General features: G+C 40.2%; 1 protein-coding gene across 4 annotated transcripts in view; it reads right to left on the bottom strand.

Annotated features, from left to right (window-relative positions):
• Positions 1–18,072, bottom strand: part of FAM222B (family with sequence similarity 222 member B) — a 56,904-nt gene that overhangs the window by 15,702 nt on the left and 23,130 nt on the right. Inside the window, exon 1 of one of the 4 annotated variants that reach the window (XM_055577115.1) lies at positions 5,107–5,620. The exons of the other annotated variants lie outside the window; for them this stretch is intronic. The gene's annotated coding sequence lies outside the window, so the exon portion shown is untranslated. Of the gene's footprint in view, positions 1–5,106; positions 5,621–18,072 lie in introns of those variants that run through there. 4 annotated transcript variants of the gene reach the window in all.

The following is an 18,072-nucleotide window of genomic DNA, read 5'->3' as shown; positions in this document are numbered from 1 at the left end:
GAACACATGAGGCTCAAGGGGTTTGGAAACATTATTTCTAACTACCCTTTAAGACCCATCACAAAAGGTCCTGTTCCTTTCCTATCCACCCCACCCCACCACCATGTCACTAAAGGTGCTTTCTCTGCCAGTGCTTTCTTTAGCATGAGCTTTCTTTCCTGGAGCCTCTCATCATTTCATTTAAGGACCCAAGTGCTTGCTTTCTCCTGAATTTGTTATTCAGGTCCCAAGAAAGTATTTGCCCTGGACATTCTAACCTTTCAACTTGAGCTTCTGAAGACTATCTTTTATTTATCCTTACCAGTTACAGGGTCAGGACCAAGATTATTCATGTAACAGATGTTTAATAAATACTGCTGGCTTACATTCCAAAAGAATAGCATATACTTTAATCCCAGGGTCTGGAATTTATCTGAATTTAGGTCCTTGAAACACATGAATAACACAAGTGCCAAAAAGTGTCTGTGCCGGTGTGTACACAGGTGCCTTTACTCTGGGAATGAGAGAGCAGAAGAGACAAAAACTGCCTAGGTGCTTAAAAAAAAAAAAAAAAAAGGCCCAGGTACCATTACTGCATTGTATTGAAAAGTATCCGCTGACTTCTGTACATTAATTACCATTAGGTAGAAATCAGTGCTCCTAAAAATGTGAAATGAAGGTTACAAGCTGCTAAATCAGAATTTGCAGTTTCTAGTCACTGCATGTAATAGCCTTCAGTTTCCTAACAGCTGCATCACTATAACTTAAGCTGAACCATTTTAGAAAGATTGACAACCTTTGTGCTTAACCACATTCATGATCACAAGCAGAGCTGTCAGGCTGGTGGGATTCTACTCCTAAGTACCTGGGGCTGTGCACAGCAAAACAAAGAGATTAATATGAAATCAGAAGAAACCGCTTCCTTGCAATAATACACAAATATTGGATTTTTTCCTTTTACAATTTCCTGTAGAAACCTGTACCAAATCAGAAAGCTTTTGATCATTACTCAGATGAAATATAATTCAACAAATAACCTATAATTATGTGGCAATTTTTAACCTTCAAAGCAAAAAAAGCTGCTAGAGAAGCACAGCTCTCACACTCAGACAGGGAAACTGAGGCAACTGAGTTAAAAAAGGAAATCTGTAGGAAAGATATCAAAGTTCGGTGCAATTTTAAGGCTCAGAGTGTCTAAAAAGTCCTTTAATAGGCACTGACTGAGCTTAAAACAAGTCACACCATAGACAGGCATTTATTCCGATAAAAATGAAAAAAGGCAGGTCCTCAGTATAGCTTCTGTAATCTTACAGATCAAAGCCACAACATGGAAAAAGAATTTTAAGAATGTAGCAGGCTGTTTAAAAACCTTGGCAAGCATGTGTTCAAAGAGCAGCTAAACACGTGGCTTATGCAGGCCCTTCCTCCTCCCTCTGCACGCAGGCCACGTTCTCCAGGGACTCGCTGGCCCAGAGGAGGCCTCTACCTCAGTCTAGAGTCTGGCTTTCAAGTCTGAAGGGTGACAGAGATTTAAGAGACTTAAGGGCATTTAGAAAGCCTGCCACATGAAAAAAAAATTTATTTTACTGAAATATAGTTGATTTAAACGTGTTAATTTCTGCTGTACACCAAAGAGATTCAGTTCTACATATATATATATTCTTTTTCATACTCTTTTCATTAGGACCTTGCTGTATATCCATTCTATATATAATAATAGTTAGCATCTGCTAATCCCAAACTCCCAATCCATCTCGCCCCCGCGCCCCCCCCGCCTTGGCAACTACAAGTCTGTTCTCTATGTCTATAAGTCTGATTCTGTTTCATAAATAAGTTCATTTGTGTCATATTTACGATTCCACATATAAGTGACAGCATATGGTATTTGTCTTTCTTTTCTTTTTTGGCTGCGCCACACAGCTTGTGGGACCCTCAGTTCCATGGTCGGGGATCAAACCCAGGCCGTGGCAGTGAAAGTCCAGAATCCTAACCACCAGGTCACCAGGGAACTCCCCTTCTCTTTCCCTTTCTGACTTATTTCACTTTGTACGATAATCTCTGGGTCCAACTATGTTGCTACAAATGCCATTATTTCATTCTTTTTTATAAGGCTGCTCCATTTCGAGTACAGAACTACAAGGTATTATTCTAACACAAGTCTAAATGACAGTGTTTGGGTCTGTGTGTGTTGCTTCACCCTGGTGCCCAGGTGTCTCCCTTTTCTGGGTCTAAACTGCATTACCCAAAGCTCACTGCTGTGTTTAGAAAATTTGAGAGAAATTTATAAACCCGTATTTTTGCTATGTACTGAGTAACACTGATTTATACTAAGAGGGTAGTTCGTCAAAACTGCAGAGAACGTTCTAATGCAATTTTGAACAGGTGTTGAAGAGTTATGAATGGAAGCAGGGAAGGAGACAGCAACAAAATGTGAATGAGTGTGTGTTAGTGGAGTGAAGACACGAATTCCATCGCAATTGTTGGAGAAATGTAAGCAACTCCAAACACACAAGGAAATGGTACAACTATCTAATAATTAAAGAAATGTAAATTAAACAGATGACATTTTTTGCTTAAAACTGACAAACATGTTTGAAAAAAAGTCTAAATCACACCGAGTCAAGGATTCAGTGAAAAGTCACTAAAGTGAGATGCTAAATTGACACATTTTCTAAAAATGAAAGTTTTTTAAATACTCATACTCTTTGATATAATAATTATACTTCTAAAAAGCCTAACTTAAGGAAATAATCAGAAATGTAAACAAAGATTTACACACAACTCTCTTCACTACAGTATGGTTCATAATTGTGTGAAATCTCCAACAACCTAAATGTCCAAAGGCAAGGAAATCATCATATAAATTATGGGATATTCATCTAATGAAATTAGTATAAGCCTCCCATATTAAATATATATCATTAAAGAATATCTAAAGACAAAAAATGCTTATAAGTGCTGGGTTTAAAGAGTACATATAATACATAAATATGGTATAATAATAATTTTGTAAAATTTATTATATAGACATGAAAATTATGAAGTCATTTGTATTTGACCACTAAATGCATTACAGCACTCTGTGGGGATGAATTCTCACTCCTGGACTATCTAGTTTAGGATATCATTCTACTCAGCTTTCATTTCTTGATTATAAAACCAAGAGAGCCAAAGAAGTCAACAATTTAGGAAAAAACTGGGTGGCAAGGGCAGTCATTTTCTGGTAAGGTTTCAACAGCAGAAAATTCACATACAAAGAAGCATCCAGTGCAGCTCGAATTACCCGAAGAAACCTGGATTAACAAGAGGCACAACGTCAAAGTGGCTACGAGACAAGACTGGGTTTGAATGAGAACTAGACAAAACTGAGCTCTCTGCTCCCTACCAGTTGTGTGACCCTGGGGGGAAAAACCTCATCTGTAAAATGTTTCCTACTTCATGGGATCATTTTAAGGACTAAATTAGTTTAATATACTCAAGTGTTTAGGACACCAGTGTGAACACTGTTCAAATGTTGGCTGATCTATCGTACAATCTATCAAAATCCAGGCCACTTTTTATTTTGTCACCAGAACTAAACCACCCTCTTAGACTCTATAGTTCTTTACACTTTGAAACATGTTTGCGTACATTATTTCACTTGAAACTGAAAGCAAGTTTTTAATCCAGATGGAATAAGTATCATCCCCTTTCCACAGATTAGGAAACCTAGGTTCAGAAAGGTGAGGTAACTTGTCCAGTGACACACAGCTGGGACGGTGAACCTCACACGACAGTCTCTGTCTTAACTCTCACACCTGTAGCTCATTCCATCAGACAAATATTTTCTAATCCACAAGCTTTAAAAAAAAACCCACAAGGTAACAGTTAAGAATGCTTATTGTTTCATGACTCTGTCCCAGCTATTGAAATTATGAGCGTATTTATTGGGATGCAGTCTTCATTGTGGGCACAGGGTCGTTCAGAAAACGCTGCACCATACCACAGCTGCCTCTCAAGCCAATATTTATTGAGCACCTACCATAGCCCTCTTCCTACACTATTATATACAACAAAAACATACAATTCTAGGCCATGGCTTTGTCTTTTAAGTGTAAATGTAACTATTGACTCTCCTATGGATTTGGGGAACTACCTGCCGCAGATCAGCTCTTCACTCTGTAACTCTATTAGACCTTCGCTAGTCTAACACTTCGGAAATGGCTTTCAGTGAAAATTCCTTTAAAAAAAAAAGGACCAGGGGAACAACTATAACCAGAGTAAGACTGCATAAAGGCAAAGGAAAGCTTTAGGTTTGAGTGGTCAGACTTTTTCCCAGGAGAAAGCTTTATCATTCACACTGAGGAAAAGTGTACCAGAGAACACTACAAGTAATGACCAACAGTTACCTCTCGTTCTCAAGCTACCCTTGTTCAGCAAGCTCTTCCCCTCCTATTCTCAGGCTCTTTCCTGAATGGGGGAAGTCAACCCTGACTAACTCTGAACACACTCTCAACTCATACCTTTTCTAAGTTGGTTTCCACTTTGACACTCACACTATGATGGAATCTGGGCATCACAGAGCCAACCAAGATATCTGACAGGAAGCATCTCTCTGCTCTTTAAGGTGTTCTGAGTTCAAGGGTGAAAAGGAGCTCACGCTTTTTCATGGCTATGCATCTACTCTATCTACTATGTATTTATTTGGTCTGTTACTTTCTTAGAACCAGTTCTCTGTACACAGTGCCTCGAGCTTATGTGCCTTAGGTTTCTAGTGTAGTTTCAGTATAAACTCAGGGCAGGCAGGGAATGTTAATGCTACAGTAAACATACTGCCCTTCACTGTATCTCTAGTCTGCTGCCATCCAGGGTTAGTGTGGCAATAGGCAAATATTAAGGAAACAGAACAAGGCATGACTGACACACTAATTCGTTCTGTTCATTTAGGTCCTTCCTTCTGCCCCCATTCCCATCTTCTGGCCTGGAGAATTCCATACACTGTGTAGTCCATGGGGTCCCAAAGAGCCAGACACGACTGAGCGACTTACACTTCTGCCCCAGCCTGAGTAGAGGAGTTTGAGGAATTCTGATGTATAACAACTTTGGGGGAAGGTTTCTACAGCCTTAGTGAAAATCAAAAGATCTTACCTTGCCATTTCACTGAGGCTCCATGGGGTCGTGAAGAGCTGGACACAACTGAGCGACTTCACTTTCACGCACGGGAGAAGGAAATGGCAACCCACTCCAGTGTTCTTGCCTGGAGAATCCCAGGGACGGGGGAGCCTGGTGGGCTGCCGTCTATGGGGTCGCACAGAGTCGGACAGGACTGAAGTGACTTAGCAGCAGCACTATCACCTGAAGCTTTATTCCACATACCCAAGGAATTACCAAGCTTCTGAAGCTCAAGGTGTCTCTGAAAGCAGGAGAGGCTGTTAAACCTCCAAAGGACCTAGGAACTGACAGCTTACTGAGGAAGAAGAGCACCCTCCTCCCATGCCCTGCGAACTCCCACAGCTACTAATAAAACTCAGAATACTGGCCACAGCCATAGGAGGGAGGAAGGAGAGAGACAGTCCCTCTCTGTGCCGGAAGAATACTTTAATAGCTAAACACTCACAAAAATAAGATTCTGAACTTAGCTTTAGGAGGCTTCCTCATTTCAGGAACTGCCTGGGAAACAAAACAAAAACTCACAATATAGTTCTTTAAATTTTTCAAGGACACAAGGTACCATAACTCATTCACAGATCAACCCATTAGCAGACTGGCCCTGAGAAATTCCATAATCATTCAGCACTGTTATTTGTCAGTGGGTGACTGGTTCTAACTGGTCAAATGAGTCTTACACCAAATATTAAGTCCCACCCAAACAGAACAATTGAACTCAAGATTACTTTAGCATTTGAGTGAATCAGGAAAAATTATATAAATATATGGTTTATCTTACAGATATCCAAACGATCTGCCTTCCTTTTTCTCAAAGATACTTTCAAGAAATGGCTAACACTACCAAATGAATATCTTATCAACAGGGGCAGAAAACAAGTTCTCTTCTATTCCTGGTACATGCCTCCTTCACTCGGCACACCCATTCAAGGTCCTAATTTCTACTCTATCAACTTCTCGCTCTGAGGTCTCCCTCACCAACTAAGTGTCCCAACCAACTTCCACCCAGTTCCCTCTGTCAGGTTGTTTCAACTGGATAAGAAACAGAAGGTGCCCAAACAGAGTGCAGAGTGAGGAGAGTGCCCACAAAGCTGCAGGTGGTGAGCCCTGACGTGGGGAGCCAGAACCCAAGCGGTGTAAGAGCACCCCAGCCGGGGCGGATGCAGTGACTACTTCTCATTCAATAGCAATGAGCCCCAACAGGGTCTGCTCAGATCTCGGCTTCTAATTACTAAATTCTCCACTAACAGGAACAAAGGCCTCTGGAGAAATGGCTGAGGCAGAGAAAGTACTAGATGAGTCTGGTACATATTACAGCGCAGGAAAGGAAGTGCTCAAAGAGTAACAGTGACATGTCAAAGAAGACAGAAGTGAAAGGATGCTCAACTGGTGAGGGAAACTCCAGAAAGAGAAGTTTACACAGCAGAAATCAGAGGGAACACAGAGCGGATACACTGAGTGAAGGAGGCATATACTAGGAATAGAGTAATTAGAGACTTGTTTTCTACCACTATTCGTAAGATGTTAGTCTGGGTTAGTGCCAACCAACCCTTTGCAATAAAAAGACAGTAAATCACTTAGGCACCTTTCAGGTTAAACATATAGTTAAATATTTTTTCTTGATTTACTGGCAAAATCTGAGATAATCTGAATATCAAAACAAATAAAGATAGACTAAATTTAATAAAATGTAGTCAAAGTGAAAGTCGATCAGTCATGTCCAACTCTTTGTGACCCCATGGACTATACAGTCCATGGAATTCTCCAGGCCAGAATACTGGAGTGGGTAGCTGTTCCTTCTCCAGGGGATCTTCCCAACCCAGGGATCGAACCCAGGTCTCCTGCATTGCAGGTGAATTCTTTACCAGCTGAGCCACAAGGGAAGCCCAAGAATACTGGAGAGAGTAGCCTATCCCTTCTCCAGCAGATCTTCCCGACCCAGGAATCGAACCAGGATCTCCTGCATTGCAGGCGGATTCTTTACCAACTGAGCTGTAATAAGTTGACTAAAATAGGAAATCATGAGCCCATACTAATGTAAATAAACTAGTAAACTGAAAGGCTTAAAAGAAAATGATGTTTGCATAGTTTCGAACTGTCTCCTCCCAAAATATTAATTACAAAGGGAAGAGTAACTTTACACTGGAAATGCCTATAAGGAACCAGCTTAATCAAGTGATCAAACATTCTCAGTAATGAGACAAATAAAAACTCTGCATTTCTGAAAATTATGCAATGAAGAGCACAGCATCAGTCCTGTGATATTCCTGTTGAAGATGTACAACCTAAATTAAACATGAAGAACCATTAAACAGTTCCAAACTGAGGACTTTCTACAAAACAACTGCTGGTAGTTGTCAAAGTCGTGAACGTCAAAGGCAGCCTGAAAAATTGTTCCAGATTGAAGGAGACCAAGAAGACAGAATAAATAAACGCAAGGTATGATCTTTTTTGTAACAAAGAGCATTACTGGTACAACCAGTAACATAAGAGGGGGTGCTGATAATTATATGATGGAAATGTTGTCACCTTTAACTTCCTGGTTCTGATGGCTGCATTGTGATAATGTTGGAGAATATTCTTTGCAAAAACTAAAGTATTCAGGTATGATGGAGAATCAAGTGAGCAACTTACTCTCAAATGATTCAAGGAAGAAAAATACTCTTTGTACTATACTTGCAACTTTTCTATAAATTTGAGATTGTTTCTGAATTTTTTTATTAAAATTGTTAAACAAACAAACCAAAAATAACCAAGATAGCAGTGCTGAAATCTGAAGGAGGGCAGGAGATCAAAAAGAAGAGTTGAAGAGAGTGGTCTGTTGAAAACCATTCTCATTGTGTTTTAACGCAGGTGACTCAACTCGGAATTGGTGAGTACTGACACTGGGGTTCTTGCCAACTGGAATAGGTTTCCTGTATGTATCTTTCTGCCTCATCAACTTCTAATTTCTTTTCAATATTTATCCGAATAATACTTTCTCCTGTGTCTGCACTTACAACTCTCTCCCAGCCTCAACTCTGTTCTGGCAGTCCTTCCCCTAAGTGGCATTCACGCAACTCTCCTACCCTGAAGATGGAGAATTTCTTTAGAAATAGATTCCAAAAAAAATGTCTTATCCTAAAGGAGGCACTATTAACGATCCTCCTTTCTTCAGGCCTGGCATTCGCTAACATTCCCACCAAGTTCATGTTTTAATAAGAGTTTTTTCAAGGCCCTTCGTTCTAAACACATGTAACTCCCCTATGCTCCAAGGGAAAATCTTCTTAAACCTTTTGGAGTGGAACACAGTTTTAACACTCTTCCTCCCACTATATAAAAAGTTTCAAATAACATCATAAGCTTTATCTCCAGACTTGCTGAAATGTAGCAACTATTACCAGCTTCTCCACTTTCACACCAATGGCAGCTGGCAGGCAGAGTCTTAGATATTCTACAGCAGAAAGGTTTTCAGTAACAATCAATGAAGAGCTTTGAAGCAGTACAAAGATGATGTTTATCACTCATCCTTTCCTCTTCTTTCTTATTTAGGGTGATTATGGAAGTTTTGGAGGAGGAACAATTATATTACAGCCTGTCTCCAAGCAGCCATGAACTTTCCTCCCTTATTTTTTTTCTGGCCTCGAGGCTTGAGGGATCTTAGTTCCCCATCAAGGGTTGAACCTAGACCCATGGCAGTGAAAGTGCAGGGTCCTACCACTGGGCTGCCAGGGAATTGCCCTTCCCTTACTTTAACAAAAGCAGACTCATAAAATGCACTCCTTGGCAATTTATCCTCAACAAAACTTTTATCCTAAGGCGACTGACGGGCCCTTGGGAAGAGAGCCTAGCAACAAAGGACACTAAGGTGAACGACATTCAAAATGAAAGCCGTAGCAAGTCACCTGGAGACCTAGGAACAACCTGAGCTTGAATCAGCTTCGATCTTCTCATGTTAAAGAAAGAAAATTTTGCTTACAAGCATATTCAGGGTAATCATCAAACAGCAATAGGGAAAAGGAAACAGCAAAGGAACTTCACCATCTTTAGAGAAAACAAACGATTTTCTTTTGCTTCTTCCCTCTTTTTCTACATAGCAAGGATTGTTTCCAAATATATTACGCAACTTTCTATTAAAATCACAAATTCCTTAAAAAAAAAATCACAAATTCCTATAGAGCTTATTAAGAAACATATCCTCAGTGTCCTACTGATTTTAAAAGTGCTCGAAAGTTTTCTTTTGCACTCTGAAGAGAATTTCCAATGCAAGCAGAGGACTAAAATGCACCTTGCCAATTACAGAAATCTTACAACAAGCACATACTGCTATGAATGACATTTAGTTCCATCTCAGTCTATTTTCCCAGGATAAGCAGCAATGAACTCAAGGGTATGATCTCAGAATATAAAAAGCCATTAAGGCTGTTCTTAATAGATTTTTTAAAAATATGATCCTACACAGCTCTTCAAAAGGACAGTATGCTTTAATTCTGAGATGGAGTTTTACAATGCTTTGACCTCCTCTTTAAAAGAAGTCTGGAAAAAGAAGTAACTGCAGTGGAGGGGGGGGGAGGGGAGCGAAATGTGTCACTCTGGTTATTAAAATCCATTAAATTCATACTTCAGCCTTAGGATAACTGCAGCCAAAAAACTGACTTGCAAGTAATTATCACCACTATCTGCAATAAAAGTTAATTGGACATAATTGAACTAACGCCCTAGTCAGAGGGAAGCTGCAACTGGCTAAGGGCCCACTCCTCCTGCTCCTTCAATCTGCAAATGAAACTGCTAATGCTAATTTGTGGACAAACAAGAAATTGCTCTCATGGCTTCCCCACTGCAAATCACGAGGCAATTCCAGCTAATGCCCAGGCATGTTAGGCGAAGAGAAAAATCATTAACCAATGCTTCCTTTGATAAAGATGGATTTTAACAATAACCAAGCCCATTAGGCTGAGAGTTGCTAAGAATTGTTAAATTTCTCCCGGACGCCCTAAGTAAAGCACTGTGGCCTGATCTCTACACCCCAGCACCATGCATGAGATGCTCCCTGTACCACCAGCATGTGGTAGTAAGACGAAGAGACATTATGCAAGGCCAGGAGCTGCTGCTACACAAATAATTTATCTTCTTGTAAGAGAATCCTTGGGTAATCTCATTTTTAGACAGGCAAATGGCATTGCTGATCTACTTCAACAGCAAAGATTAAATCGCTTCTGAATGAACTCTGTAATTGACAGATTCCTGCTGCCCGACTTCCTGCCTTCAATTCTGGACAAGAACTGTGCCCTTTCCCCTGGAATTAGTATCAGGCCTTCTGCCTTTCAATTCTGTCTACACCCCAAGGGACTAAGACTCCTAGGGGTATTATGCAGTCTTAGGTAGCCACTCATAACAGAAGGGGAAATCTGTGGTCTTTATATCTACAGTGACCTGTAAAGTGGGCAGAAGGCAGTAACCTCCTGAGGTGACAGAAGGTAAAAGAGAAAAACAAGTACAAAGTGCTGTCTGCTTATTTTTTCTTAGGTGGCTGGGGCTCTATCCTGGCAAGGAGGTGGCTAGAGAAATTAATGCAATGAGAACCTTCCCTAAGGAAGCAGCTGGACCACCTGTACCTTTGGTATACTTTTCAATAGAAGTTATTTTGGAAGGTTGCAGTTTACTTCCTCTAGTCATCAAAATACAACATTTTCTGATGTGAAATATGAAAAGCCTAAGAATAGCTTGGCTAGGATGTAAGAGAGGGACCTAGAAACTGTAATATGGATAGTAAAGTGAAATAAGAGTTTAACCTGAACAAAAGAACACTTCCTAGGAATGTCATTCATTCCTTCATTTGTTCCCCAGGCACCGCTGATGCACCAGGCACTATGGCAGTAGTATACTGTGTATTAGAAATACAAATATGGCAGACAAAATCCCTGATGAGATATGTGATTAATGTGATCATTTTACGATGTATACAAATATCAAATTATGTTGGGGGACTTCCCTGGAAGTCCAATAGCTAAGATTCCTTGCTCCCAATGCAGGAGAGGGCCCAGGTCTGATTCTTGGTCAAGAGAACGAGATCCCACATGCCGCAACTAAGACCCGGTGTGGCCAAATAAATATATATTTTTTTAAAAAATCATTGTTGGACACCTGAAACTAACATAACATTGTATTAACAACTATACCTCAAGAAAGGAAGGAAGACAGGCAAGCAGGAATGAAGGGAGGAAGGAAATCAGAGTTGTTTCAAAATGAAAATAATGAAAAAAATACCTCCAGTAAACAATTATAAAGATGAGAGAAAACAATATGGGTCATTGAAGGCTGAGCAAAAATTTACTGGATTGAGACAGTTAGGCTACTCTAGACAGAGAAAACCAGCATAATGAAAGGCATGCAGTTGTGAAACTAAACAACTTGTTTGGAGAACCACAAGTAGTCTGGGATAAGGAGGAGAGTGTTGGGTGTATAGGCTAAACTTGGAAATGAGTCTGATATGTTAAATTATGAAGAACCTTATATTTCATACTAGAGGGAGAGAAGAGCAGATTAAAAATAAATTAGCAGAAAAGCAGCCCTGACATCATATAGAGTAACTATAATGACTAAATGAGATTATATTTATAAAGTGCTCAGTACAGTGTCTATGCTCAATGATGGTAGTTGTAACTATTATTAGTAATGTCAGACTTTATCCTGAAACCACGGGAGATAGGAACAGGTTTTAAAGAGAGTAACATGATCAGATGTCTATTTTAAATAAATCTGCTGCAAGTGTGAAAGACGAACGGGAGATGGCACAAGTCAGTTAAGTGGCTACAGCGATTTCGAGGTGAGAAATGAAGATTTCAAATAAAGGTGTCACAGGAGGGCTGTCATACAAATGAGGGAGCAGCTTTACCTCTGAGCTCCAAAGATCAAAACTAGGTTAATAAATTCAAGTCTGAAGATAGGCAATTTTAGATGAACATAAACAATAACTTGAGCTTGTTCAACAGTGGCACAGCACGAGAAATGCTGAAGCAAAAGCAATGACCCGCTCATTAAGAGTGACAGAAAAAGAGTTATTTTCAGTAGCTAAAAATCTGAACTAGATGACCACTAAATCCAACTTTCAGATTCCAAGAATCTAAATCACTTACAGGGACGATTTTGTAAAATCATTAGGCAACCCACTCCAGTATTCTTGCCTGGAGAATCCCAGGGACGGAGGAACCTGTTGGGTGCCGTCTACGGGGTCTGGGGTCGCACAGAGTCGGACATGACTGATGCGACTTAGCAGCAGCAGCATGTTAATATCTACAGCTGGGTTAAAATCATACTTTTAAAACTACTGTTACAAGAGTGAGACTGCCTCTGTCACTGATGGGGCCTATGACTAGTTAATAAATCAGGAGATGAAACAACAACAACAACAACAAAAATCATTAACACTTGTTTACGTTTGTAGAGAGGTATACAACTTTCCTGGAGAAGGCAATGGCACCCCACTCCAGTACTCCTGCCTGGAAAATCCCAAGGATGGAGGAGCCTGGTAGGCTGCAGTCCATGGGGTTGCTAGGAGTCAGACTCGACTGAGCGACTTCACTTTCACGTCTCACTTTCATGCATTGGAGAAGGCAATGGCACCCCACTCCAGTGTTCTTGCCTGGAGAATCCCAGGGACGGGGGAGCCTGGTGGGCTGCCCTCTCTGGGGTCGCACAGAGTCGGACACGACAGAAGCGACTTAGCAGCAACAGCATACAACTTTCCAACTGCTTTCATACTGATTGTCTCACTTGAGTTGCTCAAGTGCCCTGTGAGATCGACTGGGCAGGAATCATTAGTGCCCATTTTCACAGATAAACTAGGAAGAGCTAGTAAGTGCCTGGATACAACCAGATTTTCTCACTCCTGGCTCTGTGCTCTTTTCCAGTCTCACCATTGCCTCCAATATGGTACCAGTGCCGAAAAATCCATTCTGAGAAACCATCCTTTTTGGTTACCTATTCCAATGTTTGTTCTTAGAATCAGTAAATTCTTCTGCATGTTTTATTTTCGTTGTTCAGAAGTTTCAGCCTATTTCTCTGCTCTCTTCAAGATGAATAAGAGTTAGTCATTTATCTTTATTCAATGTTCCTTCATATTTACATACTATAAGATGTCTATCATTTCTCTAATCTAGGATAACTAACCCTAATTATTAAAACTCAATTAATCCCAATTATTAAAACTCAATCCTTGAGTTTGTTCACAAATGTTATTTCCCTTAAAGTAGTTAAGTAATCCAATCCCTAATTTAATACTAGCTCCAGGAACATAACATTTTCTTCTCGTCATTCCAATTCTAATCCCTAGATATCTATTCTATTACAGATTACCTCCTCCACTTATTTCATACCAATATTTATTGAGCACCTACTATGTAGCAAGGGCATTGCTCCAGAAGCTGGGGACTCAGCAATGAACAAAACAAACAAAAACTCCTGTCTTCATGATGCTTCCCTTTGTACGTGAGGTCAAGTGGGAGGATCAGACAAATAATAAATCGGTAAGGGATACAGACTATTAGAAGGTGAGAAATGCTATGAAAAAAACAAATGAAGCAGTGTAAGGGGATGAGGGGGACTGGATGGGGCAGCAGCTTTTAAACAGCATACGCAGCGTGTGGTCCTCACTGAAGAACTACAGTTTCTACCATGCTTTTTACCTGCTAGTTTCAGCACAAGGCAGCTTTTAATTATATAAGAGATTTTTTTTTTAGCAATTAAACTATAACTAAAATAGTTTTTCCCCCCTCTTAAGTTTAACTCTTAGGCACTTGTACATTTAATAAAAAGCAATTTATCAACTTGTTTTGAAGAGTAAAATGTTGTTTCTATAACGCTGAAATATTCCTCAAGAAATAATTTAAGAAAGTAACGGAAGCCCAAAGCCCAGCACTGTGCACACACATACAAAGACTGCTGCTGGGTGCAATGACTTTAATAAAGACTAGCATTTCCCTGGAGAAGGCCATGGCACCCCACTCCAGTACTCCTGCCTGGAAAATCCCATGGATGGAGGAGCCTGGGAGGCTGTAGTCCATGGGGTCGCTGAGGGTCGGACATGATTGAGCAACCTCACTTTCACTTTTTACTTTCATGAATTGGAGAAGGAAATGGCAACCCACTCCAGTGTTCTTGCCTGGAGAATCCCAGGGATGGGGGAGCCTGGTGGGCTGCCGTCTATGGGGTTGCGACTGACACGACTTAGCAGCAGCAGCAGCACTTCCCTGCGTGAGCAATGGTAGGTACAGGGTTGGCCAAAAAGTTCATTTAGGTTTTCCATAACATCTTATAGGGAAATGAAATAACTTTCTGACCAACTTGATACTTTTTTAACTAGTCATGGGGAGCTGAAAGATGAGCAGGTGGGATACACAGGAGGATGGAGGGAGTTGGTACAAACAGAATTTTAAAGATCTACAAAATTGGTGTGCAGCCTGGAGTGGCATCAGCCTCTCATTTCTAGGTGCACTAAGGAGTCTCCCCAGAACATACTATGAATGGTAAGAAAGACCGTTTTCAGTTGGGACATTTGTTCAGCTTGGAGAAGAAACCAAAATTAAAAAACATAGCTTGTTGGAAAAGCAACTTGTTCCAACTTAACTTTCCCACAGACTATGGAAATAGGCAAAGCACTTCTCCTAAGAGGAAAGGGTCCTTTCATCTCTCTGGGGAAATATCCTAACACAGTATCATATTCCAATCATAACATACCTCACAAGGATTGAATGAAGCCTAAGTACTAAAATCCTCAGTAAAGGACTTTAGTGAATGCATAGTAACACCTGCCAGGACCAGTCAAAACCAATATATAGAGTCATCATTAATCCACCGGTCCCACTTTCTGCTGAATGCAAGAGGTTCTAGGAGCATAAGATAAGCAAAAGCCAAACCAGTGCCTTCACAGTTACAAAACTAATGTGTTCATAATAATAAAACTGCTTTCAGCTGCACAGCTGGGTGATCCAGAAGGCCCATTTAGGAACCCAGGAAAAGGGCCTTTCCCACTGATACACTGTGACCTGAGATGAGCTGCCTTCAACTTCTCACAGTCTTGATACCCTTCCCTTTTAAAACAGATTAAGTCCTACCCTTTATATTGTAATTGATAAATGAAATGCCAATGGTAGAGGTACTATAACTTCTGGGAGGAAAAAAAAATTAAGTTGTGACTAATAATTGCTTATGATTCTCCTCTGAAGCAACACCAATGCTGAGTAAATCACTCCAATTCTGCAAGGGGCATAAAATCTGATTTTCTCTCAGATCAGCAACTGATCCTCAAAACCACTTTGCTGAGTGCCAAGAAGTAGCAATTGGTTATGAAATCTTACCTTTTAAATCTACTGGAATATTCAGCTGATCTTCAACAACAACAAAAGCAAGGGGTGGGGGTGGGGAGGAGACATTTTCCAACCAAACAGCACTTAAAGCAATCCTCCGTTTTGAATTTATAATTTATAGTACTTCTTTGATCACAACCCAATGTGTACATGGATTTCAGCCAACAGCTCCGATCAGGAGAATCCACAGAGCCCAGTGTTAGAAGAGGGGTTTACTTTGGTAATAGTTCTTCTTTGAATGGACTACCTACAGCCTGTCCATATAGGATGAACGATTTGCGTAGCTGTGGGACAAGAAGACACCAACAAAGGAAACATGCCAGTGTCAAGGGTTAGTTTATCTATGATTTACCTGGAAAATCTCAGTTCTCCATAGGACCTTGGTATAATTAGGTCCTATAACAAAGGTCAAGTCTTAAAATACTAAAACAAACCATTTCAAGGAGACAAAACTGAGCTAAACCAAGCCGGTGGCAACCTCACCTACTTGGCTCTTGAATGATTAGACAAAGAAACATAATCAGTTTGTTCAGCCGGAAAACTGCAGTTAAGAAGCAGAGGAAGTTAAAGCTATTGCTTAAAAATATGGCCTACAAATATCTTTGGACTTGTCTATGCTTTGCTTGTTTGCCTTTCTGCATGAATAATCAAGAACTAACTGTATTCTCTGATCAAGAATGAATCCTTAACTATTAAGAGTTCTCCCTGTATGTTGGTAAAGGTGCCTCCTGCCCTTTCCAGCTAGGCTTATATGAAACAAACTCAGTCTATGACTAAACTTGATCTAATGAGCCAGTGTGGCTATCCCCGCTCCCCCTCTCCCCACCCATCCATCAGGACAAAATACAATAAAACTTCAATTTGGCCTTTCCTTTATATCTCTCTCTATCATTCTTCCAGCATCTCATCTTGAACGTTCCTCCTTCTCTTGACTGATAATGGTATCTTGGGTCTTTGGATTCTCTTCACAAGTACAGAAATTAAAAACAGCTTCTCAGGGCAGAGATAGGAAACTTTCAATCATTTCAAATAGGGACTCTGGAAGGAGTTCTTGAAGAAGAGAATCAAACATACTAGAAATTCAGAGGAAGGAAGAATTCAGAGACCTTGGCTTTGGGTCTGGCTTCACTACTAAATCACTTTCTAAGTTATTTAGACATTCTTGAGGCATTAGTTTTTCCAACCTCAGGGAAATGCTGAGACCACTAAGAGACTGCTTACTTAATTCACTGGATGAAAACTAATCCAAAAGTAAAAATATTTATGTTAATACTGGAAAGGATTGTTGGGCTGAAGGAACTCTTGTCTTAACCTTTATGAGTTGTTACATAATTATTCCCTACAACCCCACATTTAATTTCAAAGTATAATATGTACTCAAGGTACCAAATAAATTCCTAATTCCTTTAAGCCAGGCTCAGCTTCTCTCTTCTATTACTATATATATTTACAGATAATGAAATCACTAATTAAGCAAAATTCTAAGATATGGCCAAACAAAAGGACTGTCCATTATTCACAGAATACTAACACAGAGGACAAAGTTGGCGGAGGCAGCAAAGGCCTGGATTCTAAGAAAACAGATGAGTTATTTGGGTATTTGGCTTAAAAAAGCAAAGCAAAAACAAAAAGATGGATTAATAGTTTATATCTAAAAGGCAACTCTATTTTGAATGGCTCTAACAATCCCATAATAAGCACAGTATCAAACACAGTCAGGGTAATTAATTCAGTGGACTCTTCCCCTTTCACCGCCAGATTGAACAGCTCTGAGGATAATCTCCTTCATTCTCCCAGGGCTCAGTTGGAAGATTCATTATTTATGCCCTCAATTGTTTACTCTGTCCTATTTTTCCATCCATCCAGGCCCAAGGGCAGTGTTATCACTGGCCTGTTTCCAAAATGAATGTATTAGTTCCCTGCCTTACTAGTTACAAACCCAGAGATAATCAAACAGTGGTTATCTTAACACTGGAGAGCAACCCCACCCCACCACTTGATCCAGGAGAGAAGTTAATGACAATGCTGACCCCGGTTACCAAAAGCTGTTATTTTAGATGGATGAAATGAAACACATTAGTTTTTCTAGTCTTTCTGTTTTTCTTTAACCACTGAGCAACATGTATGCACATCCAACAGGATTCTTGAAGGGCAGTACCATTAGAAAGACAGCTCTGGCCCTCACCAAGAGCAGACCTGTAAACTATGAAGGATTAAACTGATTGAGATGCACTTTGCCTAGCAACCATTCATTAGGAAGAGTTCAGTAACTCACCAGTAATCAATTCCGTGTCCTTATCTAAGCCATAAACAGATAACAGACTCCACCAAGTCCTCTACCCTCTGGATTCAGACAGCAAACAACTTCCTTAAAAGACTCAGCTTCCAAAAGTCAACCCTTGGAGGAGGGGGTTGTGCTTAAACACACACAAAATATTGTCTCAGACACCTGACTGACAAAGCTGAATAGCTAAAAACTACCACCAGTCACATCTCCATATGAATGCATTCATTGTCTCTAAATAAGTCTCCCACACTGCAGCATTCCTAGGTCTTTTTGCCTCTAATATTTTCTCACCTTGAGCAAGTCTTTCCTAGTTTCAAA

This window comes from Bubalus kerabau, chromosome 4 (assembly GCF_029407905.1).
Source record: "Bubalus kerabau isolate K-KA32 ecotype Philippines breed swamp buffalo chromosome 4, PCC_UOA_SB_1v2, whole genome shotgun sequence".
NCBI lineage: Eukaryota > Metazoa > Chordata > Mammalia > Artiodactyla > Bovidae > Bubalus > Bubalus kerabau.
Note: the sequence above shows the minus strand (reverse complement) of the source record. Positions and strands in the feature narration are given on the sequence as shown.